The sequence below is a fragment of the Buceros rhinoceros genome, unplaced genomic scaffold, assembly GCF_000710305.1.
Source record: "Buceros rhinoceros silvestris isolate BGI_N320 unplaced genomic scaffold, ASM71030v1 scaffold1447, whole genome shotgun sequence".
Taxonomy (NCBI): Eukaryota; Metazoa; Chordata; class Aves; order Bucerotiformes; family Bucerotidae; genus Buceros; species Buceros rhinoceros.
In genome coordinates, this window is record NW_010421357.1 from 44,030 (window position 1) to 58,578 (window position 14,549).

Genomic DNA, 14,549 nt, shown 5'->3' on the forward strand with positions numbered 1-14,549 from the left:
TACAGATGACTCCAAACTGGAAAGGGTGGCCTGGCATGCCAGGGTGTCCTGCTGCCATTCAAAGGCACCTCCGCAGACTGGAGAAATGGGCTGACAAGAACCTCATGAAGTTGAGCAAAGGGAATTACAAAGTCCTGCTGCTGTGAACGAACAGGATACGCTGGGCGTTATCCAGCTGGAAAGCAATCCGGCAGAAAAGGCCCTGGGGGTCCTGATGGACACAGAGCTGTACATGAGCCATCAATGCACCCTTGCAAAACAGGCTAATGAAACCCTGGGAAGCATCAGGAGGAGTGTTGCTAGCAGATTGAGAGAGGTGATGCTTACCCAGCACTGGTGAGGCCACACCTAGAGTATCACGTCAAATTCTTGCCTCCCCTGTACAAATAAGATATGGATATACTTGAGAGAATCCAGCAAATGGGAAGAAGATGATTAACAGACTAGAACATCTCTACACAGGAAGAACGGTTAAGAGAGCTGGCACTGGTCAAGGGAAGGCTCAGGGATATCTTGCCTATAAATACCTGAAGGGAGAATCACAGAATCACAGAATCATCTGGCTGGAAGAGACCTTTAAGATCATCGAATCCAACCCTGAACTGCCAGGGTTGCTAAACCATGTCCCTCAGCACCACATCTAGACATCTTTTAAACACTTCCAGGGATGGGGACTCCACCACTTCCTCAGCAGCCTATTCCAAAGTTTCACAAACCTCTCTGTAAAGAAATTCTTCCTAATATCCAACCTAAATCTTCCCTGGCACATCTTGAGGCCATTTCCTCTAGTCCTGTCACTTTTTACATGAGAGAACACCCCCACAAAGATAGAAATAAGATTAAACTCTATTTTACAAGTTTTAGAAAAAGAACTCCAGGGTTTTGCCTCCTATGTGTTTTCATCCAGACTCCTTACGATCCATTATGCCAGCTGAGGTTGTCAGTAAAATGTACCCAAACTGACATCAAGGCAGTAGGTCGTTCTGCCACTTTTCCAAATCCTTCAGCTGAACATCAAATCTGGGACTGATTACACCACACTTGTTGAGTCTGCCTGTGAGAGTGACAACAACCTTCCCATCTTTGTGATCATCAATTATCTCAAACTCACCACTGTAACCGTGCTTCATCGTCACAGTTAAAAAACAGATGATTGCTTTGGAGCATGGTCTAATGAGAACTTGGCATTTCCAACAGTTCTCTGCATTGCTGATGTTTTTGAAAGCATCAGCTCTCAAAGGGTATAAAGAAGACAGAGCCAGGCTTTCTTCAGTGACAGGACAAGAGGCAATGGGCACATTAGGAAACACCTTTTTGGTGTTGACTGACCCCTGGAACAGGCTGCCCAGACAGGTTTTGGAGTCTCCCTCCTTAAGGATATTCGAAAGGACTTGGTTCTGGACAACTAGCTCTTCGTGGCTTTTAAACAAAAAATTCTCTTCTAACCTCTATGATTTTATGATTCTGTGCTTCTAGGCGTGTTAATATGTTGAAATAGCAAATAAAGATAAGTCATAAGCATTGCGAATACATATATGTCTAATCATCCCCCTCATCCTGAAGTTACAAAACATTGCCCTCATCATAAAATATTCAAAAAAAATTTACACATAATGTTATTCATTTTCCTAATCAAGACATTGAATACAGCATCAAGAGAGAAGAGATCTCTATTTGCACGCTTTGAAATTACTACATCAGAGGAGAGTAAAAAATCTACACGGGACCTTTAGGAAATATCTGCATATATGACATGCAACTGATTCCCTTAAAAAGCCTATGGTCGTTTTCTTGTTTTTCTCATATCTGAAGATGTTTCGTACAATCATCAGAGGTATAAAACTTGTTACGAATTGTTTTGGCTTTTTACTCTTTCAGTGTTTGCCTGTACTACTATGCGAAATCAAATATTTTATATATAGACATAGGACAGAACTTAAACTTCTGTAACCAATCTCCTCCTTCTCTTGAAAGACTGTTCATCAGAACTTAGAACAAGGCGAAATATCACATAGGAAATTTCGGTGACATTTTATTTTCTCTTTCTGGCTTGATTGCTTAGAGAAATGAATTTTTGAAGTGATTTTTAATCCTCTAATGTTCTAAAATTAAAAGCTTTTTTCACACTAATTTTATAACAAATTTTTGACACAGTAAAATTCTTTGTAGGGTAGCTAAAATTTCAGCTTTTCTCTGTACATTTAATATTTTGATTAACAGAAGAAGAAAATGCCAGGTGATAATTCCTTTACCACGATTCTCAAAAGATACTGATCTTTACCAAGGATAAGTACCTCATTTCAGACAGAAATAATAGCCAGGAGAAAAAAAAAAAAGCTCTTTTCCAGAAATGTCCGCGAAGTTTGTTTTCATCTACTTAATGCTTCTGTGTTGCAATTTTCAACAAGAAAATATTATTGGGTTCCACTGTGCCCCAGCTCCTGATGTCTCCAGACATGGATACTGTACTTTGCTTCTGCAGTGTTTTGTAACAAACTCTAGCAGCTCCTGGCTACATACTGTTCATCTTCATCCTGTTTCCTCATGGCTGTTCTCTTAATCTCTGGGTTTCATTAATGCTTCTCATGTTCTCAATTATCCTTAGTCTCTGTCTTCTTCTTCTAGTCTTTGGCTTCCTTTACCATACTCCACAGTGAAACATAAATGGATCTACTGAGATTACAACTTCAGTTCTTTTGATGAACTACCCTTGTATTTAGTGTATAGAAGAATAGGAAATGAGGAAAAAGAGAGTTAGAACTTCTATGTAATCACAGTTGTTTGTGGTAAAAATGGAGAGTGACAACATTGGTCAAAGGGTGCACAGAAACAAACCCGAAAAGGCTGCTGATTCTAAGAAAATACACAGGTGTTGACAGATGTTAGAAGAGATGCGAAGGAGAGAGACAATAGGACAAATGTGATCTTGCAGCATACTTTAGGCTTAACAGGCCACCTATAAAATCCTTGGTATCCAGCAAAAAAAGAATAAAATATTAATGATGAAACTTAAAATTCTGCAGTAGAAATCAGAGAAACTGAATATTTAATACTAAGCTGTTTCATGATACTATATCTTTGTATGAGAAATTTTACTGATCAAAGTGAAAGAAATCCAAGAACGTGTAGAATAAAAGTATTTGCAACACAAATAATGAGCAATGTAATTCGCAAGTGGAGGTGCATCTTTTTGTAATTATTTTATCCAAATTGATAACAAAATATTTCAGTCTTCTCTGAGACTTTCAGTTTGTTCTTTAGTGCTTTTCTAACAAAATATGAATAAATCAACCACAGAAACTGCTATAGCCCAAAGACTGTTTACTGCAAAGTACTTAGCATATGCTGTGCTGTGTGGAACTCTTCCAACATCCACAAAAATATAGCTATTGGCAGGAGTGAAAAAAAAGACAGTAATCAAAATGTAACTATTCTTTGTAATGTGACCTAATGTAACTATACCTCATTGCAAGTATTTAGATTTTGTTCATTGTAAGAAGTGTATTTTAGACAAAAAATAAATTAAGCAATATTTTTTGAATCATGACATTCTCCCTAACACATCATTGCATTCCTGGGCCTCCGGCTTATATATGACAAAATATTTTATCTATGGTCACTAAAAACTTTCAAATACAGCCTCAAGTCTTTCTTGACTCTAGTGGGTCAGAATTTTCTGGTCTTGTGGGAGGAACTAAGAGAAAATTATAGAGAAATAATATAGAGATCTTAATTTTCAGCTGCTTAGATCCTCAAAACTCTAGCCATTCTTATAGCTGAAGTGGTAGATGTTCTGACACTTCTGAAACTTTCTTTTTTCAGTCAAGAAAACTGATTGTCATCATCACCATGTCCAACAGTTGGGAGGAAGTCTTAGTAAATAATTTCAGCATTGCAGCTGATGCTAAAACACTATCCCAGTTTCACTGTATTCCCACAATAGTTAAAACAATTGCAGGTTTTTATTTTATGTAATCTTAACATATTGGCTGTAACACAGATGTTAGAGCTTAGAGCTCATTTATGAATACCCTAACCACTAGGCTATAATAGATCTGTGATGGTATTACACTCTTCTGATTAAGTTCTTTTAGTTTCTGTGGATTCTTTCAACACGCAGAGAACCCGAACAAGTTATTAATTCCAGAGAAGAGAAGAGAAGAGAAGAGAAGAGAAGAGAAGAGAAGAGAAGAGAAGAGAAGAGAAGAGAAGAGAAGAGAAGAGAAGCCTTTGGAAGGACCTACAATGATCACTTGACAATGACCACATCAAGGCTGACCAAAAGTTTAAACATCCAATTTGAGTATTGTCCAAATACCTCTTAAACACTGACAGTCTTGGGACAGCGACCATGTCCCTAGAAACCCTGTTCCAGTGTTTCAACACCCTTTTGGTAGACAAATGTTTCGTAATGTCTAGACTAAACCTTCCCCGGTGCAGCTTTGAACCTGGGTACCAGAGAGAAAAGCTGAGCACATCCCTCTTCATACCCCGTCCTTGGGAAGATGTAGAGAGCAATGAGGTCAGCTCTCAGTCTCCTTTTATCCCAACAAGACAAACCCAGAGTCCTTGGTCATTCTTGACATTAGCCACATGGTTAGCACATTTGTTTTGCAAAATGGGGATGTGAGCCCTCCTCATCATATAATTACATTGACACAAATTTGGTCAAACTTCTAAAGGAAAGAGAAGCACTAGCCTCATTCTTTCCAATCTTTTATTGAGGTTAGGTATGTTTGGAGCTCTGTGGGCAACCTCTAGCTGGAAAATATCATTAGATCTCAGATATGACATAGATCTGAAAGCAGTTTAAGCCTACTGTAACATTTATATAGAAATATGTGGTGTTCAACTCAACTTTTCCCATTGTGACATCTCCAAGCTGAGGATGACTATATGACTAAAGAATTAATCACTTGTTCATGTTCTCTGTGTATTGAAAAAATCCATAGGAAGTGAAAGAGCTTCATCACAAGGGACTAAGAGAAACCCGTCACAAACTGATAGCTATAATTATTAGAATCACTTTGCAAATTCTGTTCTTTACCCTCCTTACACATGTACTTGCAATATTTATCAAGGTGGTATGGCTTTAAAAGTGTGTACTTCAGAATGCTCATCTACATCAGCAGACACCTCTGAGCAGTCATGCATGACTAATGCCACTTTAGAGTATCTTGTTCTCTTCCTTCTCAGTTTGGAAACGCTGTGGTGGGAAAGTTGAGTGGAGCACCACATATTTCTATATAAAAATTATACAAGGCTTAAAACTCTGATTGTCACTTAGTTAGAAATCTACCTACAAATCAACACACAAAAGTGTGAAAGTTAATGGAACATAAAATGGAACTGTAAGAGTTTAATGCAGAAAATGCCTATAATTAACATTCTTCTCTCATCCCTTCCAGTACCACACGATTTTAACTCTAATTTTGAATTATAAATCTCAAATGTAAAATTGCACAATATCATTTGAACTACCAAGGGAAGACCCTTTAAAACCCATTATATATTAATTTCTAGGTAATTTTTCATAAGACATTTAGTCAATTGCTTTATTTAGTTTACAATTTTCATACTGTGCAAGTAGGGATTAAAAAACACAGAACACAAAAGAAACATATTAAATTTCATTGTGCTGTACTTCTTTTCAAAACTACATCATTATGGCATATAGGCTAAGCTGAATGTGTGCTGGAAAGCATGAAGAGTCTATTTTCTTAATGTTACATGAGGACTTAGTAAGGCAACATTGACTACCTCAATTGTCTAAATTAATGCTGACGGATTAAAAATCTACTTAGAACTACCACCAGTAAAGGCAGATATCATCCAGTAAAAAAAAAAAAAAAAAAAATTACAGGGGTTTAAAGGAGAGCACTATTCTTCATTTGCTTTGGCTTCAATTGCTTTGTTATCAATTGGATTGATTAGTCTTCAGGGCAGGAAATGTATGAAAATTTATTTAAGAAGATACTACAAGCTAAACTCTTAGAAAAGAAAGCCTGCCAAAGAAAAAGCTCAAAGAAAAAAAAAGACAGAATAATACGAGAAGATTAATCCATTATTGAAGACACGAATGTACACTGAATTAATAAGGAAATCTTCATTTTAAGGTGATCAGCTTACAGTTATAAAACTAGAGTTTTTTAATGGATTTGCCATTTTTCCAACAGTGTTTATTTAGTTTTGTATCTGTATTATATTTATAATACCTAAAATATGACAGCAGGCATATTCTGAAATAAGCTTAACAAAGAAAGATTGTCTTAGCAAAATAAAGTTCTTTAGGCTGCTGGCTAATGAGCTACTTTATATCACAGAAAAAGGGAAGTGAGAAGATTACAGATCTGCCCCGCAGAAGTAGTACCTAGTGCAGAAAGCACAATAAAATCAGTCAACACTACAGAGTTTGTCTGATTTGAAAAGGTCCAGTCAAAAAGTAGCAGTCTATCATTCAGCCAGATTTTTTGTTATTGTAGCTTGCATTTCCATACTTTCATATTACAGGTGTTTGGATTTAAACAACAGTTTCATTAGTGACTTCTTACATATGATAGTTTTCCTGATGGCAATCTTGCAAGGAGAGTAGATTAAGTTTCAACAAGTAATTACTTTATTACTGGAGTGAGCAAGAGTATAAATGAGTGAAAATTTGCCAAAAGGGAGTTCCAGGACTGTCAGAGAGGATAACTTCAGTTCTTACATATCACCTTGGGGTAGCAAACAGTAACAGTGTACTGGGTTTCGTCAAAAAGAATGTGACCAGCAGGTCAAAAGAGGATGATTATTTCCCTTCACACAGAACTTGGAAAGCTACATCTAGGCACTGATAATCAGGAGAAAGGAGAAAGTACACTGAAGAGCGACCAAGGTGATAAGGGAGCTGGAGCACATGCCATGATAAGTAGCTGAAGGAACTGATCCAGGTTTGATATTAAACCTGCCTTGAGCCAGAGGTCAGACCAGATAACATTTGGAGGCCTCTTCCAGGTGGAATTTTACTGTGATCCCATGATTTACAGAATCAAATTAAAATCTCTGAGCTTTGTGGGCCCTGAAGAAAAAAAGTGAGGAGAACCTTGGAGAGAAAACATGCAAGTGAACACATTCCATAACCTGTCTGCAGGGTGGTCCTCCCTTTTTCTAAGCAAGCATTACAAGTTTAGGGAGACTGAAAATACTGCATTTTGTGTGGTTCATGCCTATGAAATACTTCTTGTACAAATCAGCTAGGCATAGCAAAGGAGACTCAGTTCCCCTATGATTCCCACCATTGACGAGTGCTCATTTATTTCTCTTCTGCCTTTCTTTGTGGCCCTTATTTTCTTTGTGTCACTCATTTTCTTATCCAGCCTAGCCATGCTGGCAACTTTGACAGTCTGAGCGCACACAGTCCAAAGCTAACAAGTGAAGCTCATCAAAAGATACCCTTTTTTTGTGCCTCTGATCACAGAACTTGAACTTGGAGCCTTTTATCTTTTCTCAAAACAAACTCAAATCCTTTGAAGTGCAGCAGCCTCAAGAGTGTCGGTATCAGCATTTCTCAATCACACTCGGCTGCAGCCATTTTCTCAATGCTTCTTCGTTCATGGTGTGGGAAAGCACTGCTTGAATGACACCAATAGGAAAATGTTACAATACCCTTTTACAGCAAAACCATAGAAAGGGAAGGGTCTGCTGAGACTCTTGCACTTGAAAGAACGTCCTTGAATGATTTGAGAATAGCCTGATTGATATTATGGATACAGTGTAATTCAAAGAGACTTGAAGTAAAACTGTATGAGAACGGTGAAAAGACTTTTTGGCTGAAATGTGCTGTCTCATTTGGAGTGTACTTGTTGTTTAAAATTGCATATACAGTATAATATTTCCTTTTATCTCGCCTTTAAGGATGTGTTATCAGATAATATCTGCACTTTCAAGGTGGAGGAGGACCCTTCACTATTTTTCACAGGGTTCAGCACCTTAAAGAACTGGCCAGTACACTACTTTCGGAAACATTCACTCTTTTGATGAAGGAGAAAAAATTGTAATCATGCACGTAGAAGATGAAGTTGCAACAACCATGTCTGCTAATATTCAGTGCACCAAAAAAAATCAAATCAGAGCCATTTTATGGGCACATAAAGTAGGGTATATTTCTTGAAAATCCAGATGATACAAGCTGATAAAGGAACCGAGGGGAAAAAAAAAAAAAGAACACTGATTGGCACTCTATGACATGCCAAGTGAACAGCAGGAGCGGGGGAAACAGTGTGTGCTTTTCAGAGGAAATTTACTGTGCAAAGGTAGGCCTTCCAGCTGAGCAGGAGTGGAGGCATAAATGTCAGAGATATCTGATACAGAGAGCATCACTTAGGGCTACTATCAATTCTAGAAAATAATGGTGAAAAGAAAGTAAATTAAAATTAACAAATGAAGAGAACATTTACATACAACCTCAGAGGCCTTAGGACAATAAAATAATTGCTTAAAGAATTCTGCCAGCAATATTTTCCTAGTTTGGCATCACAATTTTCAGTTAAATTAGTATTTATGTGGATTTAGCTATAGTGTAAATAATACTAACAGATGTAAAGGAATATTGTAAAATGTGTTGTAGAGGAAGTCTATAAATACAATTAGTAACAACTGACTCATAACAAGATGAAATGCAGTGCATTCTTCACACACTTGGATTTTAACCATGTGCTGAATTCAACGGGTCAACATGCATAAGCCATCAACGTTTGTGTCTACACAGATAAATGGAAGAACAATTTCACTAAAGAAATACAAGAGTGTGCAGAAGATTTTCAGACACATTAATGATTAAAATGAAAAATGCAAGTTTTCCTTCTGCTTTGCACTATACTAAGACACTCATGACTCTCTTTAACTTTCTGAAACACTTATTAATCTGTTTCACCAGATTATCACATAGATTTTTCAATGAATATAAGGGACTGTGAATCCAATTTGTTATTATAAGAATTCAAAGCACATGAAGACATTTTTCTGCTCTTCAATAGCAGAACTGCAAGCATCCTAACCAGAAGGATCACTACAGAATTTTTCACTAGTGAGAAGTCTGTACGCATTTTTCAGGGTTAACAAAGAGTGCACTGCAAAGTGTCATCTCTTCATTCCTTTCACAGAATGCTGTGAGTCCAACTCTTGACTGATTTTAAGAGACAGATAGAATGATTCCATGTCTTCCTGCCGCTAAGGAAGAGTTTCTTTTCTGGGTGCTATTAGACCCAACGGCAGTAGAATTTAACTTCTGGATTACATTAGTAGAAATTTGAATGCCTCCAGTAAAACTGTTAAAAACTATTTTAACAGTCACAGCTCTTTGGAGTTGTTTGGCTTTGTTTGTCTCCTGCCAATGCATTTAAATATTGATAGCTGTTATTTCAGTGAGAGCTATATATGAATTATAGATAGTGAATTTTGGAAAACTACTATTAGATTTTTATTTTTTACAAATTATGAATATGAAACATTTGAGTTTACACTTTATACCCTGAAATTAGTAACTATTGTAATACAGACAGTGGCATCAGATGATCTACCTACCTAGCCAAAGAGTCAGAGAAATATAATTCATATAGCAACATAAAATAATGAGACAACAGCAGCAATCCACGTTTTCCTCTTTGTTAGACAAGCATAAATCCATGTATCGTCAATTTTTCAAAGTGGGAAAAAGCTGAGACAGGACATTTCTAATAAAAGCTTTCAAGTCCAAACTTTAATACAGTCAGGTTTATCTTACTGGATAAAGAAGGGAAAATATTATAATAGATTAGGAATATAGGTTCCCTATAGACTTCTTTATTGCAGACACAGATGGAGTCATTCCTGCAATGAATTTGACAATTGCTCAATGTTCAGATGGAGATCAGAACACGTGGTGTCACTCAGGAGTCTGTACTGGGACTAGTGCTCTTTAATATCTTCATCAAAGACATAGACAGTGGGATCAAGAACACCCTCAGCAAATTTGCAGATGACACCAAGCTGAGTGGTGTGGCTGATAAGCAGGGGACAGGATGCCATCCAGAGGGGCCTGGACAAGCTGGAAAAGTGGGGCCAGGTGAACTTCATGTTGTTCAACAAAAGGCAAGGTCCAGTATCCAGGTCAGGACAATCCCAGTATCAATACAGGCTGTGGGATGAAGGAATTGAGACCAGTCCTTCAGAGAAGGACCTGTGGGTACTGATGGCTGAAAAACTGGACAAGAGCCAGCAATGTGCTCCTGCAGCCCAATAATGCCAACTGTATGCTGAGCTGCATCAAAGGAAGTGTGACCAGCAGGTTGAGGGAGATTATTCTGCCCCTCTACTCCACTCTTGTGAGACCCCACCTGGAGTTTTGCATCCAGCTTTGTAGTCCTCAGCACAAGAAAGACATGGACCTGCTGGAGAAGGTCTAGAGGAAGGCCACAGGTGTGATCATAGGGATGGAACACATCATCTAGGAGGAAAGGCCAAGAACTGGGGTTGTTTGGCCTGGAGAAGACAAGCCTCCAGGAAGACCTTATTATGACCTTTTAATACTTAAAGGGGGCTTGTAAGAAAGATGGTGACAGTCTTTATAGCAAGGCCTGTTGTGACAGGGCAAGGGGTGATGGTTTTAAACTATAAGAGGGGAGATTTAGTCTAGATATAAGGAAGAATTTTTTTTTTAAATGAGAGTGGTGAAACACTCGCCTGTGTTGCCCAGAAAAATGGGGCAAGGGGGGATGGTTTTAAACTATAAGAGGGGAGATTTAGTCTAGATATAAGGAAGAATTTTTTTTTTAAATGAGAGTGGTGAAACACTCGCCTGTGTTGCCCAGAAAAATGTCCCTGCTCACTACAGGGAGGTTGGAATAGATGATCTGTAAAGGTCCCTTTCAAAGCAAATCATCCTGTGATTTTATGATTCTATGATTTATGTTTCAAAAGGACTAGTCTGCTATACATAGTTGTTAAGGCAGACAAACAGCATCCAGGAACAAACAATAATTCCAGAAGAATATGAATCTCCAGGTATACAATGAATTCAAGTGAAATATTGAATCTTCTGCCTCTCCAGCATAAGCAAATTATTTCATATTAACATTGTAACTTCTGCAATATTTAAAGGTTGTTGTTAACAAGTCCTGAATAAACAAGTTGTGATTTTCTCACTGAGCACAGTCTTTCCTGTATATTTTCATGATAGTTTTCCCTGTAGCAATATCTGCACCTACTTCTATTCCGGTTCTTCCCTTTATTTTTTTTGTCCTCATCTGCAAGCTCACTGAAGTGTGCCATACACCTCCAGCTCTATTCGATAAATAATAAAAATCAGAAAAATGGGCTTTATTTTATATTCGTGTGCTGAACTCCATAAATATTAAATTTTATTGTAGGAATTTGTGGGTGTTTTTAAGATTAGAGAGAGAGAAAAAAAGAAAGGAATATTTGCAGATAACTCATATGTAATCAGAACTGAATACTGAATGAAATGAGTGAAATCTGCACAGCGCGTATTGTCATTACCTGTAATATACTCCTCAAATGTCTTATTGATTTCAGAAAGGAAGATGAATGGCTAAAGTGATTGATAATGCAATGCAATGCAATGCAGAAACTTATGCTTGATATCTCAAAGTGGTATATAAAATCGCTCCGCTGTTGCCTAGAGATATCATATAAAGACAGTGGTGGGATTTTTGGTTGTTAGGGGTTTCTTTAGTTTATTCATTGTTTATTAGTGTAATTACAGTTTGAAACGAGAGAAAAAACTCCAGTGTTAACTTTCAGCAAGTGCTGCCATTTAGTAACAATAAAGCAATGTGGATTACATTCAGTAGTGTCAGCCATGAACTTACATTCCAGAAAACTTTCAGGCAGAACAGCTTTGTATTACTGCTGGTTTTATGACCAGAGGTCAAATCTGAAAGCTGAACTTTAAGGATTTCAAAGAAATATCCTCCAAGGAACTTAACACCGTAATATTTAAGTGTCATTCATGAAGTCACATTTAAATGTGGGTCAATAGTTCATGTCAGAGTCAAGCATGTGCACCGTGGAGAACGGAGCTCATTGCCATCCAGTAATGCTCTGGCGCTCACATCCTTCATTGTCCATTTTAAGTAGTAATGCATACTACAACTCTTCCTGATGTCTCAGGTATCATAGATACTAATAAAAAATAACACTAGAATGTGTATATCTGTTAATAGCTTAGGTATTTGATTACCTAATCCATTAGAAGCTTCTGAATAGGTTAACCCCCACAAGATAAAGTGCTATGTCTATTCTAAAAGAATAGCGACCTTTGATGATCAGCGGTTACTGGTCATTGTAGGAATACAACCTTGGGTGCTGGCTAAAATGTGATATGGGGATAACAAAGAAAAAGGAGGATAAGCATTCAATGTATGCAGAACATATTTATGTAGTAAATTTCAACTGTGATGTAGAGTGAAAGACCAGGGAAGAAACAGCAAGGAGTAGAATGTGACAGAACAAATAAAATCCTGCATTTTGCAGGTAGAAGACCCCGCTTCGTGCTTCTCCAAGGGAAGTGAAGTACAAATTTTAAGGAACTGTTAGAACTTAACCTAAAATGGTGATGTGTGTCAAAATTAATTTTTAATTCTATGTCTATCTGTAAATAATGCTATTTTAATTCTCATAAGTGTATTCGACAGTCTATTCTACCAAAATGTACCGTAAATACTTTGCAGATATAAATTAAGAAATTTGCCCTGCCACTTAGGAATTTTCTACTAGGACCCATCTGAAAAAACCCAAGCAGGAAATAGTCACCCCAAGAAAGGGAGAGTTCATGATTAATGCTGACACTTAAAGAAAATTAAAAGCAAATGGAGATACACTGATGAAGAGGCTGAGTGAAAGCAACAGAGGGAGAATACTGCAAAGCCAAGAATAAGGTCTGTATCTCCTGCACCTAAACAATTGTTTCATCCACTGTTTCACCCAAAGAGCAGGGTTTAAATATTCTCTGAATTTTATATTGTACTTCTACTATTTCTTAAATCAAAATATCAGTAAAAGATTAAGTTTCTACTTAATATTACTTATTCTACTCAATAGAAAAAACATGACAAGCACCAAAGGTATCTGGTATTTACCAGAGTTTTAAATGTCTTATAAAAAAAATTCTTCAAAACAAACAGAAGACAGAATCCATTTAGTGCAGCTCTTCTATTACAGAATCACTGTGCCAGCAAATCTGTTTTGTGTTTAATTAAATCATTGCACATTACAGCTAAAAATGAAAAGTATTTACAATTTGATTAACATTAAATTAATGACCTGAGGGAATTCATCTCTGTTTAGACTATGGTATTATTAAGAGAAACATTATTTTCAAATAAGGCTTGATTTACTGAACATAGAATACGGGGAAATATCTCATGTAATTAGATGAAAAAGGACAGTGTAGTATTACACTGAACTGCACAGAAAGTCTAGTGGGATATGCAGTGGTATCAGTCCAGGACATAAACCACTGTTGCTAGGAGCTTTGATATCAGCCAGAAATATACTGAGAAAATTAATTAGAGAAAAATCATTACTGAAGACATAATGTCACTGATCTTCATTACCCATCATCCAAAAAAGGGCTCAGTTAATTTGATAAATTTTGCTATTAATATGGAAACATGGATTCATGTTTGCATAATAATGATATATTTTACCAGTTTCTGTCAGCATCCTTAAATAAATTACTATTACAACCTAGTAATGTAGCAAATTATAGAATCACAATTACCTAAATTACGTTAATTTGCAAAGAAGAAAAAATAGGTTGTTTTCCCACCCTAGTTTGTTTCTTGTCAATTTCAACATTATTTAAATGTTTACCTCATTCAGGTGTGATTCTTGTTTCTGCCATTGGCTTATGGTGACACTCCTCAGCTATTTTTTAATAATTCTGTCTCCTAGATCTCTGTTGTTATCTTAGCACAAGATTTTATAACTGTCCGGTGTCAAAGTAATAAAAGGAATAAAATTTATTTCCCCTTTTTTCAGAAAACTTGACCCCTACTGGCAGAGCAGGAGAGTGACCTCTAACTATTAGTGGGTCTGCGACATACTCAATCTGCTTCAGTATAATAACCTAGATTGTGGGTGATAGATAATTATGTGGCCACATGATCTTTATGAAAGCTCATCACAGCTGTGGTCTCTATACTGGAACAAGAGCAAAGGTGCGAAAGGCATGATTTCCAAAGGGGACCAGGAATAATAAGATGATAAATGGCACCACAATTTTCTCAAGACATGAAACAAAACTAACAGGAATAGTATAGAAGATTTACTGGAGATTTTTTTTTTTATGTACTTCATTCTATCTTTTGAACCAACGCATCATTCTTACCTGTCAAAAACGGTAATCTGTGCTACTGTTGCATAACATCCTCAGTACAGGGCTATTCTATGCTCTCTCCAAGAGCATAATACCATGTAATCATAGGAAAAAGAAAAATTAAGTAACCTAGTCCAAACTCCTTCTCAATACATGGCTAACTGTACAGCCTACAGACTATTACCCATTACTA

At 36.9% G+C, this 14,549-nt stretch overlaps 1 pseudogene; it reads right to left on the minus strand.

Moving 5' to 3' along the window:
* Positions 1–860: 860 nt before the first annotated feature.
* LOC104496476 lies at positions 861–2,546 on the minus strand (annotated as a pseudogene).
* Between the last annotated feature and the right edge of the window lie 12,003 nt (positions 2,547–14,549).